Source organism: Balaenoptera ricei, chromosome 14, assembly GCF_028023285.1.
Source record: "Balaenoptera ricei isolate mBalRic1 chromosome 14, mBalRic1.hap2, whole genome shotgun sequence".
NCBI classification, from domain to species: domain Eukaryota; kingdom Metazoa; phylum Chordata; class Mammalia; order Artiodactyla; family Balaenopteridae; genus Balaenoptera; species Balaenoptera ricei.
This window is the reverse complement of record NC_082652.1, coordinates 39421836-39440578: the sequence shown is the minus strand read 5'-3', so window position 1 is coordinate 39440578 and position 18743 is coordinate 39421836. Positions and strand designations below refer to the sequence as shown.

General features: G+C 44.6%; 1 non-coding gene across 1 annotated transcript; it reads left to right on the top strand.

The window, feature by feature from the left end:
* Positions 1-3333: 3333 nt before the first annotated feature.
* LOC132348300 (U6 spliceosomal RNA) lies at positions 3334-3442 on the top strand. The gene has a single exon (XR_009497426.1). It is a non-coding gene; the product is annotated as a U6 spliceosomal RNA (small nuclear RNA).
* The last annotated feature ends 15301 nt before the right edge of the window (positions 3443-18743 follow it).

Sequence of the window (18743 nt, the reverse complement as noted above, 5' to 3'; positions counted from 1 at the left end):
AGGAAGGCAACAACCAAGTGAAGCATATGGAATATTGGTCGGTGCTCAGTGCTGCGGAGGAGAATAAAACAGGGAGCGGCCACCTGCCAACCAGGAAGACAGCCTTCTCCAGAAACTGAGCCCTGACGGAAACTCAAGCTTGGACTTTCCAGAGACCAGAACTGTGAGACAATACATTTCTGTTGTTTAAGCCACCCAGCTGTTGCTATTTTGTTATGACAGCCCAAGCAGACTTGATTTGGGTACCGTGGAGGGGAGGAGGATGCCGTAACAAACACCTAGCATGTGGAAGAGGCTTCGGGACTGGGAAATGGGTAGAGGTTGGAGGAGTTTCGAGGCGCATGTGAGAGAAAGCCTACATTTCCATGAAGGGGCCATTGGTAGAAAGATGGACCTTAAAGGCCATGCTGATAAGGGCCCAGAAAGAAAACAGGTGCACTGGAGAGACTGTCTCCATCATCTCAGAGAACAGAGCAAGAATGTTGGCGGAAATGTGGACCCGAAAAGCCACTCTGGTGAGGTCTCAGATGGAAAGCAGGAACATGTTATTGGAACTGGAGAAAAGGCCACCCTTGTGACAAAGCGGCAAAGAACTCGGCTGAATTGTGTTCTAGTGTTTTGTGGGAGGTAGAACTTGTAAGCAAGCGATCGAATTGGATATTTAGCTGAGACGATTTCTAAGCAAAGTTTAGAAGGCTTCACATTGGTTTCCCCTTACCACTTACAGTAAAATGCAAGAGGAGGGAGAGAAATTGAGGAAAATTTAAGCCAAGAAGAACCAGAACTTGAAGATTTGGAAAATTCTCAGCCTGTTCATATTGCAAAAAATGAGAAGAACATGTTCTGAAGAGAACACTAAGGGTGTGGCTGAAACACTCACTCTTTGTTAAGGAGATTAATATGGGTATGAACCACAAATTTAATCCACTGCCTCAGAAGAAGCCCGGAAGAGACGGGATTATACCAGCAGAAACACTGCCAAGACCAGGGAGAGAGAAACGAAAGATGAAATGAAGGAAGGCTGTTGGATTTCTTGGATCCCTCAGGACTGCACAACAGGACTGCGAATGTTCGCTGCTCTTCAAGAGAAGAGAAGAATGACCCCAGAGGTGACTCAGATCATCGGGGCTGCCTCCATCTTGGTTTCAAAGGGTGGAGCCACCACTGTGGTTTCAACGGGCTGAGCTGCCATGACCCAAAGCCCCTGGGGGCAGGGTCACTTGGCAGAGCCTGGGGTAGGGGGTACCCACACCTAGCGGAGCTGGAGACGCTTGCCTAGAGCATGTGGGTGGCCGGAAGGCAGAGCATTGAACCAAAGAGGAAAATTTGTGAGCCTTAAGATCTAATGGAATTCTCCTTGCTCGTTTTTGGATTTGCTTGGGACCCAAGGAAGCCAGTGGGACGCAAGCAGAGTGAGTGAGGGGGAAAGTGGTGGGTGAGGTCAGAGAGGAAACAGGAGTCAGACCACGTGGGGGCTTGGAGAGCTCAGGCTTCATGGTTTTTTTTTTTTTTTTTTTGGGCCACACTGCACGATCTTTTTTTTTTTTTTTTTAAGATTTATTACTATTTTATTTTATTTTTATTTTTGGCTGCATCGGGTCTTAGTTGAGGCACGCGGGATCTTCGTTGAGGCATGCAGGATCTTTCGTTGTGGCATGCAGGCTCTTTGTTGTGGCACACGGGCTTCTCTCTAGTTGTGGCATGGGCTCCAGGGCCCATGGGCTCTGTAGTTTGCAGCACACAGCCTCTCTAGTTGAGGCACGCGGGCTCAGTAGTTGTGGCGCGAGGGCTTATTTGCCCCGCGGCATGTGGGATCTTAGTTCCCCAACCAGGGATCGAACCCATGCCCCTCTGCAGTGGAAGCGTGGAGTCTTAACCACTGGACCGCCAGGGAATTCCCTCATGCTTCATTCATGAATCTGTAGTGAGTTATAATCCACACGTGGTGCTGGGGATATAATAAAAATATCCTCAAGTTAAAATAATAAAATATAAATATAAAATCCTCAACATTAACAATCACAAAATAAATGTGAATAAGTTCTACCAATAAAAAGATGAGCTTATTTAAAGAAAAAGTATAGGACCCCTTGAGGGTATATAAAGCGTCACCCAAGCTGGGGGGTGAAGGGGGGGTTGGAAATGTCTCCTTGAGGACAAGACATCCCAGTTGAGATTTGAGATAAAGAGGATTTAACCAGGAGGACAGTGGTGAGGATGCAGTTGAGGAGAGAGGATTTCAAGCAGAGGCGAGGCCTACGTGAAGGCTCTAAGGTATGTTGGAGACCAGTGGTTCCAGGAGGTGAAAGGTGAGCTGATATTCCTGATCCAAGGGCAAGTGCACAAACAGAGCTGGAACAGAGGCAGGGCTGGATCTTCCAAGGCCTTGTGAAGTACGCTTAGATTTTGAACTTTAGAGCAAGGGGATGTCAGGATGATTTTAAGTTAGAGGAACATCATTTTTCCATGTGCATTTTTAATGGAAAATGGATCATAGGAACCAGTAGAGACCTACTGGGAAGCCCTCACAAAACGTCCAGATGAGAGATACCGGCAGGTGGGTCTGGGGCAGTGGTTATTATATATCACCTGAAGCAGTCCACAGAGGCTCTCGTGTAATTCCTAAGCCCAAGCACAAAGCAATGAAATGGATCATCAATGCAAAGGAAGGAGCAGGGCTGAAGCCACAGGCCCCAGACAAGGAACTCACAGCTATGCTCCCCGTTGTTGGGGACAGAGTAGGGTAAGGTCACCTCCACTAGTGAAAAGAAGAGAGGAAGAAAAAGAAAAAGTTTGATGCATACTACTGCCTGTGCTGAAGCTTTGAGCAAGTTACAGCCCCAGGAGGACAAAAGGACGTGGACATAGAACAAGATTCCCCACCACCACGAACTGAGCCAGGCTGCCTGCCAGTTCTGTGACCAGCTCTGTAATAGCCCCCAATCACTGCAGGACCAAAGTTCTGAAGAACCATGATAAGCCTGGGTCTAGGCAGGGAGCCCCAGAGAACAGGTGGAGGAAATCTGAAAACCACTAGAGAGGGAAGGGTAAGACAAAGGGGGAAAAGCTAATTCAATGAAAGAAAGCCAACAAAATCAACAATCTGAATAAAACCAATGCCAAATTAAATGCATCTTCTAGAATACTATATAAATATATTATATATATAGGAATAAATTTCATTTTAAAAGTATAAGAAATTAGGAGACAAAAGCAGTAAGAAATGAAACATGAACAAATGGATATAAATAATTTTAAATCTTGGAAGTAAAAAAGATTGTCATTAGTATAATAACAAATAAACGGGACAGACTCTAGTCTAAAAAAACCAAAGTGCTCGCTTTGGTAGCACATATACTAAAAAATTGGAGTGATACAGAGAAGATTAGTATGGCCCCTGTGCAAGAATGACATGCAAATTCGTGAAGCATTCCATATTTTTGGACATGGGAGCAACCTAAGTGTCCATCGACAGAAGAATGGATAAAGAAGATGTGGCACATATATACAATGGAATATTACTCAGCCATAAAAAGAAACGAAATTGAGTTATTTGTAGTGAGGTGGATGGACCTGGAGTCTGTCATACAGAGTGAAGTAAGTCAGAAAGAGAAAAACAAACACCATATGCTAACACATATATATGGAATCTAAAAAAAAAAAAAAAGAGGTTATGAAGAACCTAAGGGCAGGACAGGAATAAAGACACAGACGTAGAGAATGGACTTGAGGACACGGGAAGGGGGAAGGGTAAGCTGGAATGAAGTGAAAGAGTGGCATGGACATATATACTACCAAATGTAAAATAGATAGCTAGTGGGAAGCAGCCGCATAGCACAGGGAGATCAGCTCGGTGCTTTGTGACCACCTAGAGGGGTGGGATAGGGAGGGTGGGAGGGAGACGCAAGAGGGAGGAGATATGGGGATATATGTATATGTATAGCTGATTCACTTTGTTATACAGCAGAAACTAACACACCATTGTAAAGCAATTATACGCCAATAAAGATGTTAAATAAATAAATAAATAAACAAATAAATAAAAATAAATAAACAAAACCAAAGAGAGAATATTGTATAATCAGCAAACTTGCTAAGAGACTAGAACTTAATTATTCCAGTCACTAAAAAGAAATGAAAATTGTGTAACATGAGAGAAGTGCTAATTTTCACTCCAACGGCAATCATATTACAATACATAAATGTATCAAAGTAACATATTGTACACCTTAAATGTACACAATGTTATATGTCAATTATATTTCTTTTTTTAATTTTAATTTTATTTATTTATTTATTTACTTATTTATTTTTTGCGGGATCTTAGTTCCCCGACCAGGGGTCGAACCTGGGCCCCGGCAGTGAAAGTGCCAAGTCCTAACCACTGGACCTCCAGGACATTCCCCAATTATATTTCAATAGAAAAAAAAAGGTGTGGGAAATTGCCTTATTGTTCTAGGTTATTCACTCTTCCCTATATTTCTTGCCTTTTGATGCGTGACTTTGTGGTTGTTTGGGGGTTTTGTTTGGGGGGGGATCTCTTTGCTGTTTTTAAAATATATAGTGTTAGTTGTTTTACATTAGTAATAATAATGAAAGTGAACCTTTATTAAGTGTTTACTATATGGAGGAAGTGTTCATTTGACTAATTTTCTTACAGGGTTTGTAGGGAGAATTAAATGCAGACATTTTTACATCACAAAAGCAGGAAACTGTTGAAAGTATTTAATATCCTACATGTGGTTTACATAGTTTGGTCCGTCAAACTGTGCTGTTGTTTTCCTTTGTGTGATAACAGACAAAATGTGGATGCCACATTTTAAGACTGACATGGGTAAACGAGAGTACTTCCTGAGGAAGTGATGGGATGGCAAGAGTATGGGAAACAAGGCCTGTAAGGACCAGTGAAAGGAAGTGAAGGTGTTTATACTAGAAGGAGAAGGCTTCAAGGAAACACAAGAACTGCTTTCAAACCCAACACGACAGTGTGTGGAAAAGGGATTACATTTATTCTGAGTAGTTTGAAAGGACAAACTGTAACCAATAAATGAAACACATATGATAGTAGATTTTGGACCAAAATAAAAGGAAAATGCACCAACAATTCAAGCTGTCTAACACGGAAGAACCTGCTGCATGTGAACCAGTGGGCTTCTATTCCTGGATGTCCACGAAGATCAGAGCTTTGGAGAAGCAATTCGTAAATTAAGTTAAAAATTATACCAGGTGACATGAAAAGACTCTTCTAAATCTAAGCTATTATATGACATCTCCAATATTATAATCCCTTTGTTTCACTACACCTGCTACTGCATATTGAAATATATGCTTTATATATAAATCTCCGAAATGCACCTATGGTGAGGTCAGTCTGCATAAAAGTGATGTTTATGAACTTCAAATAGACACTACATTGAGTGAGAATGAGAGGCTATTGTTGAATTAACGATTCATCATTTGGGAAAGAATGGACCTTTTCAAAGAAATATAGAACAATATTTAAAGTCTACAAAATGAACATGTATTAGACCATATATCTACTTCTTGTGCATCCTTATTATATGTTTAAAATCACCATATCCACTTTTGACCAAGCCTCAGTTCTGTCCTCTACTGAGGATTTAAAAAATCTCAAAGTAGAGGCAAGAAAAGCCCCCGCCCTCAGTCTCAGGAGCCAACAGGACTCTGAACCCTCCAGGGGACAAGAACAGTCCTGCTTCTGGCCCAAAGCACAGGGTCTCCCCCCACACCCATGCTCTCCAGGGAGGTAGACGTGACCTATTCATAGTAAGGAAGAAAAACTCAGAGGACTTAAGTGTGCCAAGAAGGGTCTTTTTTTTCTTTCTGAGTCAGCAGCAGTTTGAATGCTCTAGCTTAGTGCACTAGAATGGCCTTCAGGATGGGGTGGAGGAGGGAAAGGGGGAAAGAGAAGGTGCAGCACGAGGAGGTCCCTGGTGGGGTCACGTTGATTAGGGTGGTGGTCATCCAGATATGCATGTGAGATAAAATTGCATAGAACTAAACACACACACACGCACATATGCAAATACCGGTGAAAGCTGAATGAAACCTGTAGCCTGGTTACCAGTTTTGTACCAATGTCAGTTTCCTGATTTTGATAATTTCCTAAAGTTATAAGAGATGATACCAGTGGGGGAAGCTGGGGGAAGGTTAAATAGGACTCTGTACTATTTATGCTACTTCTTGTGAGTCTAAAATCATTTCAAAATAAAAAGTACAAAACAAAAGAAAGGAGAAGGAAGAAGAAGAGGATGGTCCTTCAGTCACTTGCCTCAAAGCTGTGAATGAAGAGGGAAATAGGAAAAAGAGAGAGAGAAGGCAAACCCCCATAAGAGCTGGATTGCCTGTTTCCTGGATCCCCTAGTTGCATGAAGTCCCTACGAGGCTTCCTTCTCTAGCCTCACCTCCCTCAAGTCCATCTTCCTCTACGCCACTGGATATACTTTTTAAAAATCTGACCAGGTCTCTCTCAAGCTTACCCACCATTAACGGGGCCCTCTGCCCCACTGCTCCCCCCACCCCACGGACTTGGCCGTCTGGGGATGTCTGTACAAGCCTTGCCTTTTAACACTTCTCACTTGGCTCAGCTGATGCCACTGCCTGTTACACCCTTTCCGTCCCCCTTCAGCAACTCTGCCTCCTCTTTCAAGCCATCAACTAAGTAACCCAGATTCTGAGGCGTCTCTCCTCCCCGTCCCAGGGCTGAGCTAAGTCCCCCTCCCCGGTGCTCTGCTTGCTTGGGTCCGGGGGATATTCAGTTCTGTCTGTCTGGGCACCATCGACTCAGAACAGGAGCCCAAACAGTCAGAATGGAGGCTGGACACAACAGCAGGTTTGGCTAAACCCAACAGTCTGAGGGACTTTCAGCGGAACTCCCCTTCTTCACCCCTCAATCCAGCACATTGTCTTGAAATGACAAGTTCATGTCTCCCCCCACCCCAGACTGAGAGCTCCTCAAAGCAGGGATGGTCTTTCTTCTCTGGACCCTTGGAGCCTAGCAGAGCGCCCACCACAGGATTGGTTCTCAACAAATCTATGTTCTGATTACCTGACCTAGAAGACAGACTTCCTGGCCACATGTTGCTTAGAAGCAACCACTTCACGTCCAAATCCATGAGGCAGGATGAGTAGCCTTTTCCTGAGATTGTAAAGAGGCAACCAGAGAAGTCACTGCTTCCCAAGTCAGTGGGGAGAGCATTGGATGCAGCACCCAGGTTGAGCCAGAGGGAGGCCGTGGAGGCTGAATTGCCAGAGCCAATGGCGTGGCTCCTGCCAGGGCAGTGATCAGCCACACAGCCAAGGGACGGGCTCCTCAGAGATCTGGGAGCCTGACCAGGGTGGAATTTTCCTGAACACAGAAAGAGGGGTATCTCCCATAAACAGAGAAATTCATCAAATTTAGAAGCGTGCTGATGCAATAAAGCATCACAGCAGCAGAACAGCAGTAGCAATTAAGGTTGAAAGCTGCACGCATTTCAAAAGCGACCTGTCCCTGCAGCTGGCCTAAGTGTAAATATGGGGCAGTGACAGTAGGAGACCCAGATCAGCAAGGACACGCAGGTAAGCCAAGGAGAACCAGGACTACCAGGGCTGGCCCGTCTCTCACGCTCCGGGGTGAGGTAGATACCACAGCTAATTCTTCTGTAGTCTCTTCAAAGTTCCCCAGTTTTATTTGGGTACTTTTTTATAAATGTTTATCTTATATTGGAGTATAGTTGACTAACAATGTTGTGTTAGTTTCAGGTGTACAGCAAAGTGATTCCCTTATACGTATAAATGTACCTATTCTTCTTCGAGTTCTTTTCCCATGTAGATTACTACAGAATATTGAGCAGAGTTTATTTGGGTACTTTTCAATTTAGATTTCCAAACTTCTGAGTAACAGACACTCAGCTAAGGACAGTTAAAAGAGAAGCAATTTAAAGTAGAGTGGAACTAGTCGTCATCTCAGCCTGATGTTAATGCCCTTACTGTGACTGCCCATAACTGAATCTTCCAGGCCTCCAATCTCATAGATACTGGTTATCCACTGGGGCTCTGACTTAGGGAATTCTAGAGATCAGGCCTCCTCTGACCTTGCAGAGCCTCTGTGATTTGGCCGTGGTTTGCACTTAGGGAAGCCCTCAAGTATATACGACTCAGTAAGGCAGTTGCAGAGGAAGAAGAGGACGGTTCAGCCCAGTGATGCTTTTGAAAGGACCTGGGACTCATATACATCAAATATAAAGTCCTTCGGGCCACCAGGGCAGATCAGGCAGGTCAAGGCTTCTCCTCTTCAAACACATCGCTCAGACTGCCCCTTCTCCCTGAAGCCTGCCCTGCGCATCCACTGAGACCTCACCATTTCATTTGTCCAATTTTATTCTGGAGAGGAGGGCTCTCAACCAGCAGATACGGGTCTCCTCTCTCCTCCCCCTCCATTCCCCAGCCCTTTAGGATGTCAACTAGGAACAGCTGCATCCACCCATTGTGGGAAATGGAAAGCAGTGGGAACAGGGAAGGATGTTCACGTTAACCGAGGACCCATTTTGTGCGAGACACTTGTCACAGACCATCTCACACAGAACAAGGAATAAAGGGCTTCCCTAGCAAGAGAGAAAGATAACTCCCAAAAGACCCTTTTCAGTTCCAGTTTGATCATTTCTCTTTGTCATGTCCATTATTCTCTAAATTTAGGGTGGCCCCATGTAGAAGTAACTCTGCCACGATCGTTGCCTTTAGCTTGGAATCAGAGGAAGTTGGGTTTTTGCACCTTGCCTGGAGCTTCTGAAGGCTAATCTCGCCTCAAGTCAAAGGGGAATGCCCTGAGGTTTCTAATCGTGGGAGCTGAGGAGTGCCTTAGGACAGGTCTGCTTTTCAAATATATTTACATTCCAGGGTAATGAATGGGCAGTACCTGGAAATTAGTCAGGGAAAATGTTATTTTTGGTAAATGCCAACCTCCTGAAAAGCAGCCCTCCCTTTTCCTATTACTCCCACAATAGCTAAAGGAGAAAAGGGATGGACAGTAGGGAGAGGTCAAGGAGAAGCATCCGGGGTTATTTTCCAGCTGGGCTTTATGCAGGGAGTGGAGTAATAGTAAGTAAGGACAAGCGTGCTTAAATGAGAGAACTCAGTGAAAAAGCAAAGTTTTTACAAGCAGGTGCCATCTTGGGGCAGTTTGTGATTCTAGAGCTAAAAAAAAAATTTTTTTAATCACCTTTATGTTTAAAATATAAAGACTGGAAGACCACCGTGTGAAAGTTCAATCGCCAGACCATGCCTTACACCAAGGGGGTGGAGATTTGCTGAAGAGCCTTCCAAGGCCAGCCCCACACAGGGAGAGAGGAACTGCCCCCTGGAGAAGGGGCTTGAGGGGCACCTGAGGTTTATTGCCCCCAGAGAGTCCATAGGGCCTCTGTGTGGGTCTCGTCAGAGACTCACTGACTCAGAGAACATCAGATCTTAAAAATTCCAGCTCCTTCATTTTACAAACGAAGACACTGAGGTCTGAAAAAGTGATGTGCTATCCAAAGGTTCAGAACAAACCGACAGCCAGCACCTGTACGTAGGAGCATTTTCCCAAATTTAAAGCATCATTGTGAGCTAACCCTTATTCCTGGCCCTGAGCGGAGGGGCTGTCTCCTACAAGAGGCCTCGCAGTGGCCCGTCCCACCCGTCACAAAGGGCTCCCAAGCAACCAGAAAGAGCTGCTGAGAGCAACACTCAGACTTCACTTTTTTTTTTTTTAAGCCAAATGAAAAAAGAAAAGTAACCCAGAGTCTTCATGACTAACAATTTCTAACGCAACTGTGCAAAGTATTTGCAGAGCGCCCTTAGCAGAGCCGTTTGGAAAGTTCTGTATTGTTTTCCTAGAGGCCCACGTGCTGCCTGAGCTGGCTGTGAGCGTGAAAGACTTCGCCCTGACACTCTCCGCTTCCTGCTCATCCTCCTGTTAGCAGGATGTGAAGCGGGTGAGGAGGAGGAGAGAGACTTCCTGCGGCCACACAGCTAAGCCTGGGCTGACCCGAGCTGGAGGAGGCTCTGTCCAGCAGAGCCAGGGAGAAGGGAATCTTGTTTCCTCTTAAGTCACCCAAGAGGTGGCACAGAGGGATGTGTAGGAAGTCAGTTAATTGTTGCTCAAGTCACAGTCTGTTGCTTAAATAGGAGGGTCACAACTCTGATTATCTTAGAGCTGAGAGAGAAGGGAGAATTGAAGGAAAAGTTTCCTCAGTCACTTGGAGAAGCAGCGGCATTGGCTGAAGAGCTGCCCGTGGCTCAAGAAGGTCACATGATGCTCTCAGCCCCAGAGCCAGGACCCAGGCACCCTGAGTGCACTGGCCTCCATAACCAAAGGCCAGTGGGCACCCCGCTCAGCTTTATGCCAAAAGCAAGCAGGAAAATAAGTCTGGTTTTGAAAACTGCTTCTCTATATTTCAGACAGGACCTTTTCACATGCTTGGGAGGGGGCCCATGGAAGGAAGACATTTGGGAACCATTGTTAGCTGGAGAAAAAAACACTCACACTGTAAACATGTATAAATGCCTGGGTAACTTAGCTGACCAAGATCCTGTGGAGAACTTTTACTCATTACTCTTGTTATTGTTACTACTGGAGACATTGCCTCCTACACATCCTTTCTTGCTCCTGGCGGGAGACATGTCTTGATCAAAAGCAAAGAGTATCCACGCTCCCCTTCCAGTTTTGAAGGATGGGGCTGGGTGGGGGTGAGGGGGAAAGTCCACTGTCAGAGCAGTTTTCCACCATTAGTAAGAAATGGGGATTTTCATAGGCATCAGACAAGCAAAAATATTTAGTCCAAACAGTGACTTCTGAAAAGATTACAACCCCCATGATTCAGAAAGCTATGAAGAGCAATTTAGGAAAATCTTTCAGAAAGGGGACACTGACAGCAAGCTTTCTATCAGATGCGCAGAGACACGATACCATCACAGCCAGGGATGGAATGGTCTCCACTAGGAATTTACACTAAAGAAGGCTTAATATAAATAAGGCAATCTGAAATGGGGCTGCATTTTTTTTCCCCATTAAATCAAGGAAAAATAAGTCCAAACTTATTTTTCCATCAATGAACATCTGAGATCGAATGTGGGAGTCCCATCCCTCAAGGTCCAGGTCCAAATGCCACTTCCTCCTGGAGGCCCTCCTGGATTTCCCAACAAAAAAAAATCATCCTTTCTTTGTGATCCCACAACACCTTTCTCTTACCTCTACTCATTTCCTCTGCTTTGTGTGAGAGTTATTTGAACACATAACTTCTCCTTCCCTAAACTGTAAGTGCTTTAGAGCAGCAGTCCCCAACCTTTTTGGCACCAGGGACCGGTTTCATGGAAGACAATTTTTCCACGGACCGGGGAATGGGGGAGATGGTTCAGGCCGTAATGAGAGCGATGGGGAGCAATGGGGAGCAGCAGATGAAGCTTCGCTCCCTCGTCCACCGCTCACCTCCTGCTGTGTTGCCCGGTTCCTAACAGGCCAAGGACTGGTACTGGTCCATGGCCCGGGGGTTGGGGACCCCTGCTTTAGAGAATGGAGGCCGTCTTAAGGACTTTGGAGTCACATGAATTTAAATCCCAACTCAGCTTGGTATGAGCTCTGAAACCTTAAGCAAAGTCTTTAACCCATCTAAGTCAGTCTCATCATCTGTAAAGGGACATCATAATATGACCGACCTCATTCTTTTTTTTCAACAAATATGTATGTGCCGGACACAATTTTAGGTACTGAAGCCAAAACAGTGAACAAGGGGCAAAGGCTCTACCCACATGGAGGCTTCATTCTAGAGGAATTATTATGAGGAGGTAAGATAAGACATAGAGAGCACTTTGCCTGGAACATAATAAGCACTAAACAGATGTTCACTTAATGGCCTATTAAATCAAAAAATCAGTGAATGAGTGAAAGATTAAGAACCATGGACAAGTCTTTCAAGGTGAAAGCACAGCCTTTATTCTCTAAGTACTTTGAAAATATTTATCCACTTCTGGGAGTCTATCCTAAGGAAATAACCTTTTTGGGAGGAACTTACTATTCACTTCCTAAAGACTGGAAATTGAAAAAAATAAAGATTGTGCTCTGAGATTTGAACGTAAAAAGCACATCCAAAGCAAGGAAAGGAATATTGGTAACGTAGTCCTCAACTTTAGAGAGAAATTAACTCCTTCACCCCGGAGTCCACGGTCTTGGTGAGAAATAGCACACAGTATTTCTGATCTAGTTTTTTTCTGAGTTGAGCGCTGGAACCAAGACGTTAGAAAATGCTCTTACATCTCACATGCAAGAGAGAAGAAGTTGGGGCATTGTGATATTTGCCATGGCCTTCTGCCTCTCCCCTCCCTCTCTCACTGGGGGACCCCTGTTTCCATCATCAGGACCATCTATCCTCAAGGGTTCCCTCTTTCATTGAAGAAGTGGCGAGGGTTTGGCGAGCTGCCTTCCTTTGCTCTGACCCACCTCCTTTCCTGGTGCCAACTCCCACCTGGAGGAGACTTAAAGGAATTGTTTGTGTAGGGAGTGGCTCGGCCTCCCTCTCAGTCTGCGGCCACCCCCTCCTCCTCTCGGCTTCACCACCTAATTCCCAGCATCTGGCTTTGTTGCCGCAACAAATGGGAACTCTTTCTTCATGTGGCCCAGAGGTGTCTGTAGGCAACCAGCCCTAGGACACCGCTGGCCACATCTGGCTAAATGTGGCTTTAGAAACTTGTTTGTGCCCCAGTGTGACTAATACTTACCTACCAGCTGGCTGGCAGGAGACCTCTCTCCTACTCATCTGGCGCTTGGAACACAATCCATTGGCTTCCCAGCCCTTGGCAAACTCATTCACAAGAGAGGCAGGGGGACGGAGTTTGGGTGGGACTGGAAGATATGGCCCCCAGAGGCCCTCTCAGCTGATTGGGAGCTTATGGGTGGTCTGAGTAAAAAGCAGGGAATCCATACGAAGGCCTTTAACATTCTCCTGTAGTTGAACAAGTCTTTGCTTGCAAAATAACGTCATGTTTAATTACAGAAAGCTAGGTTCAAAGCAGTCAAGAACTTAGATAGGCAGCACAACACAAGCTCTGGGTTGAAAGAATTGGTAAATAAACAAATGAGTGAGTGAGCACATGAGTGAACAGACTGATAAGGAAACATGGAGGAACAGGGGAGGCAAACAGCCTTGTATTCTAAGAATTTACCCAGCAGGTACCCTCCGTACATGTCCGATGACTAAGGAACAGATTAAATAAATGACGGTACATACCTGTTATGGAATACACCACCATGTGACTGTTAAAAAAGTGAAACATATATATACATATGGATATGAAAGTATCTACCATCTACTTTGTGTGAAGAAGACAAAAGCTGGGAACAGAACAACATGAATAGCACGCTACTATCTGTGTGCATATTTTTTTAAATATATGTCTGTAAATGCGTAGACTATCTCTAGAAGGACACAGCATAAATAGTCACAGTGGTTGTGTGTGGAAGGAGAAAAAGATGCCTGGGACCAAAGGTAGATGGAGACTTCTCACCGTGGCCCCTTTCACATCTTTTGAATTTTACATATATTATCTATTCCAACAAATTAGTACATTTTTATCAATAAAAAATAAAATTAAAAGCATAAGGTAGATTTATATCTATAAAAATAAACGTATCAATCATATATTAAACATGAGAAAAGTCACACAAAATATATGCAGTATGAAACCATTCATGTTTTTAAAAACACCCTGCGTGTGTGTGTATACACACGTGTATACGTTAAGACACTTTATTTTTTTTTTTTTTTTTTATTTTTTTTTTTTTTATAAATTTATTTATTTTATTTATTTATTTTTGGCTGTGTTGGGTCTTCGTTGCTGTGTGCGGGCTTTCTCTAGTTGCGGCGAGCGGGGGCTACTCTTCATTGCGGTGCGCAGGCTTCTCATTGTGGTGGCTTCTCTTGTTGTGGAGCACGGGCTCTAGGCGCATGGGCTTCAGTAGTTGTGGCACTTGGGCTCAGTAGTTGTGGCTCACGGGCTCTAGAGCGCAGGCTCAGTAGCTGTGGCGCACGAGCTTAGTTGCTCTGCGGCATGTGGGATCTTCCCGGACCAGGGCTCGAACCCGTGTCCCCTGCATTGGCAGGCGGAATCTTAACCACTGCGCCACCAGGGAAGCCCTACGTTAAGACACTTTAAAAAGTCGTGGGAAGGGAATGGAAAGGGGCTTTCACTTTTTATTCTGTATATCTGTATATTATTTAAAGGTTTTATAACTCATGATTGTTTAGTAATTAAAAATATACATTTAAAAATGAAACAGCTCTACACATACCGATAGTTATCAATCATCTCTAAGATAGAGTGCTAGTTAAAAAAGGGACAAAATCGTATGTATATTTTGCAACCATTTGTGGGAAATGTGCACATGAACGCACAGAGATTCTCTGAAAAGCTTTATGTGGAATTGGCACAGTGGTTCCCCCCGATGGGGGGGAAAATGAGTGGCTAAGGCAGCAATCAATGGGGAAATTTCCTTCCGTGGCGTACAATTTGAATATTTTGTAATCTTGTGCCATATGTACATAGTTTCTAGCCAATTTTTAAAATTATTTTAATTTTTAAAATATAGCTCTTCCTTATTAGACTAGATTATGTCAACAATAAGATTAAAAGCCTAAAGGAACTTGGAGAATCAAGTGGTTTATTTCCCTCCACGCATGTGCACACGATTCCCATTCTAGAACCTTGCGTTTGCTCAGGGGCGAGTGCTCCTTGGCACCTGTGAAAACACCCCCTCAGAAGACTGAAACACAACTCCTCTCCTGTGTTCTCAGCACCCACCATGCTTTTGACATCCAGCCTAGAGCCCCCACCCTGCATAAAACTGTATGGAGTCAAGACTCAAATCAAACTACCGCAATATGTGCTCTAAGCAAATTATTCTAACGATTCAAGAATTATTCTATTTATTCAAGCGACTACTATGTGCAGAGACTGGCAGTTCACACTCCCATTTGTCTCTGAAACGTGCCAGCATCACCGACCAAAAACCAAATGAATACAGTTGGATAGAATGTTGATTTTTAATTCTACCTTCTTCAAAGCATGGATAGTGGGTAGAACATACCTTCTGTCAAAATTCCCCTCCTCTGGACAAAGTCACAATTTCATTTCTAGTCACAATTTGTCTAGATGTTTAATGAGTAGCTCCTAAAATAATTGCTTGAAAATTGGTCGAAGTTGTCCGGAGTTCCAGAAGAAGGTCCCTTCTGTTCCCACTGCGCCTACCCTGACCCAGGCCAGGGCCCGTGGGGGTGGGGGAGTGGCAGGGAAAGGGGTGTGGTCAGCTGCCACTCAGCCTCTTCACTGGTCCCCTCCCAGCTCCTCCCTCCTCGCCCCACTGGGCGCCACTGACTAATAGGGTGATTCATGGTTCTCCGCGAATACCTCACTCTCTACCCGCATCAGCACTACCACTGGAGGGTCTGCCCCTTTCTTGCACAGTCTGAAGCCTGCCATCAAGGCCAGCCTAAGCCTCAGCACTTCCCTCTTTCTCCAGCCACCGTCCTGGACAGCCCTCTTCTTCCTCACTAGAGTCCTCCTCTTATACTGACTACAATTCATTGTGCACCTCCTGGGACACTTGATGCTCCTGTTACTGGAAGTTCCGTGACTCGTATTTGCTGGTAATAATTACGGTCAGCAGGACCTAGGGCTTGGGAGGCGGAAGAGAAGTGGGCTGAAAGGACAGGAGTCGGGTTTCTGTGGTCCAGCCTGGCAGAGAGGAGGGAACCAGGTCAGACGCACCAGGGCCTTTTCGCCACCTTCCTGCCCCTGGGGGAGAAATCTGGCCGGGATAGGGTGGGAGAGGGCGGGCAGCCTAGCTCTTTGGGACACCTCAGGCCTGGTCAGGAGAGGGGTCTAAGGGCAGAAACTTTAGTGCTCTACCCACATCCCACCCAGCCCTCCCTCCCCACCCCCACTTCAAGAAGCTTTCAATCCTACAGCTTTGCCCTCAGGCTCTCCTCTGGAGGACCGCCCTCAAGTTACTGGAACCACTTTACCCAAAGGGCGGGGAGCAAGAGGGCCTGGGAATTTTCCCCCCAGGGCAGCCCTGCCCAGTGAAGGACAGGTACTGGGATAATTCTGAGGCGTAACTCACTTTCCAGGATTCTTCCACAGAGTTGGGCTGAAGCCACTCCCTGGGGGACACCTCCTGACCCGAACCCTGGCCTGGGGACCTTGGCTTCCCTGCCTTGCTTCTCCTGCTCCCTTGCTTGTCTCCCCAGGGAGCAAGTCCTGATAAATCACAGGTGCAGGAGGCCTTCCTCTGGGGACCTGGAACATGGTTTTGTTTGGTTTTGTAATTTCCTAAAATACCCAAGTTCTATTGTGTTCTGGGAGTATTGGCAACACCAGGAGAGTAAGATGACAGAATGGTGCTTTGATTTCTCCTGTACTTAAATCTCATTGACTAAACTGGATTGTGAGCAACCAAGGTCAAGGGCCAAGTATTAGACTTTATTCATAATTATTACCTCCACTTACTGGACCCTCCCTATGCAAGCACTGTGCCAGGAGGTCTAGGCCCATTCTCTCTCGCTCTCTCTCTCTTAATTCTTCAACACAACCCTCCATAATAGTATCCCCATTTCATAGATTAGGAAACTGAGACTCTGAGAAGTGAGGTACTTGGCCCAAGGTGACAGAGCAGGGACCAGGCCTGCCTACTTCTGCCACGTGCATGTTTAGCCCTGATTCTAGACTCTGCGTTCCCCCCCTACCCATGCCCACGCCAGGACCTCAAGATCAGACTTACTCAAAATTCTTTACTGATTGCTCTGAATGGGAGAACCCTCAAAATAACCAGAAAAAAGCCTCAAAATAAGCAGATTGCAAAGTGAAATAACCAGTTTTACTAAAATCTAAAGTAATATTGTTGGGGGTTGGGAGGGATTTTAAAAACAGTCTTAAGATCACAGATTTCCATCATCCCCCCCCCCAACTCCCCTGAAAAGTCCTGGGTAAAAAATAGGTCTGAGGTCCCCATGGTTGTTCTGATTTCAACTTTATAACTTGATAACTTCCACTTTTTCCCTAGTTATATGTGAGTTTTAACTTCTTTTTTCCCTCTGACCTCCCAGATAGGCCAGGTGAGAATTTTTATAGAAATGTTCTTTGTACACATATAAAAAGTAAGGGGGAAAAAGTGAACAATGAGCTTTTCTGGTTGTCAGGAAATGGTATCTACTTTATAAAACCAAACTCAAAACATATTGTGGGTCATAGGAAAGAGTGCCACACAGATGCATGTGAAATTCTTCTCAAAAGAGATTAAAAATTAGTCCCTTTGAGATTAATCTCCAAAATATACAAACTGCTCATACAACTCAACAACAACAAAAAAACAAACAACCCGAAACAAACAATCGAAAAATGGACAGAAGACCTTAATAGACTTTTCTCCAAAGAAGACATACAGATGGCCAGTAGGCACATGAAAAGATGCTCAACATCACTAATTATTAGAGAAATGCAAATCAAAACTACAGTGAGGTATCACCTCACACCAGTCAGAATGGCCATCATTAAAAAGTCTACAAATAACAAATGCTGGAGAGGGTGTGGAGAAAAGGGAACCCTCTTGCACTGTTGATGGGAATGTAAGTTGGTGCAGCCACTATGGAAAACAATATGGAGGTTCCTCAGAAAACTAAAAATAGAATTACCATATGATCCAGCAATCCCACTCCTAGGAATACAACCGAACAAAACTATAATTCAAAAAGATACATGCACCCCTATGTTCATAGCAGTCCTATTCACAATAGCCAAAACATGGAAACAACCTAAATGTCCATGGCAGATGAATGGATAAAGAAGATGTGATACATATATACAGTGGAATACTACTCAGCCATAACAAAGAACAAAGTAATGCCGTTTGCAGCAACAGGGCTGCAACTAGAGATTATCATACTAAGTGAAGTAAGTCAGAACAAGAAAGACAAATACCATGTGATATCACTTATATGTGGAATCTAATATATGGCACAAATGAACCTATCTACAAAACAAAACAGACTCATAGACATGGAGAACAGACCTGTGGTTGCCAAGGGGGAGCGGGAGAGGGAGAGGGATGGAATGGGAGATTGAGGTTGGTAGATGCAAGCTCTTACAGTTAGAATGGATAAACAAGATCCTACTGTATAGCACAGGGAACTATATTCAATATCCTGTGATAAACCATAAGGGAAAAGAATATAAAAAAAGAATGTCTATATGTGTATAACTGAGTCACAGAGACTGCCACAACATGGTAAATCAACTATACTTCAATTTTAAAAAATTGAAAAAAAATTAGTCCTTTTGTTTGCTTCATTAATTGGAAAGTAGTTCCACGTGCTAGCTTACTAGGTGGTTATTAACATATTTTAACAGCAACACAGCACCATTATGGAAAATACTGAATACTGTTTATCTAAAAGAAAAATGAAAAGAAAGCTCCATTGTATTTATTAAGCGTGCTGCCCCTCTTATATATCTTTGTTTTTGGCTTAAATTGTGAGCATATGGAATAGGACCTGCAGCCTTCTCTTCCCTGGGCAGCGGGGTCGATGGAGGGGTCGGGGCAGGGAGGCGTGTCTAGGAAACAGCAGTGAGAGTGAAGGGAAACCACAGAGGTGGTACCAGGCCCAGTGGCCAAGCCAGAGGCAGGAAGGGAAAAATGGGGGACCACAGAGGCAGCC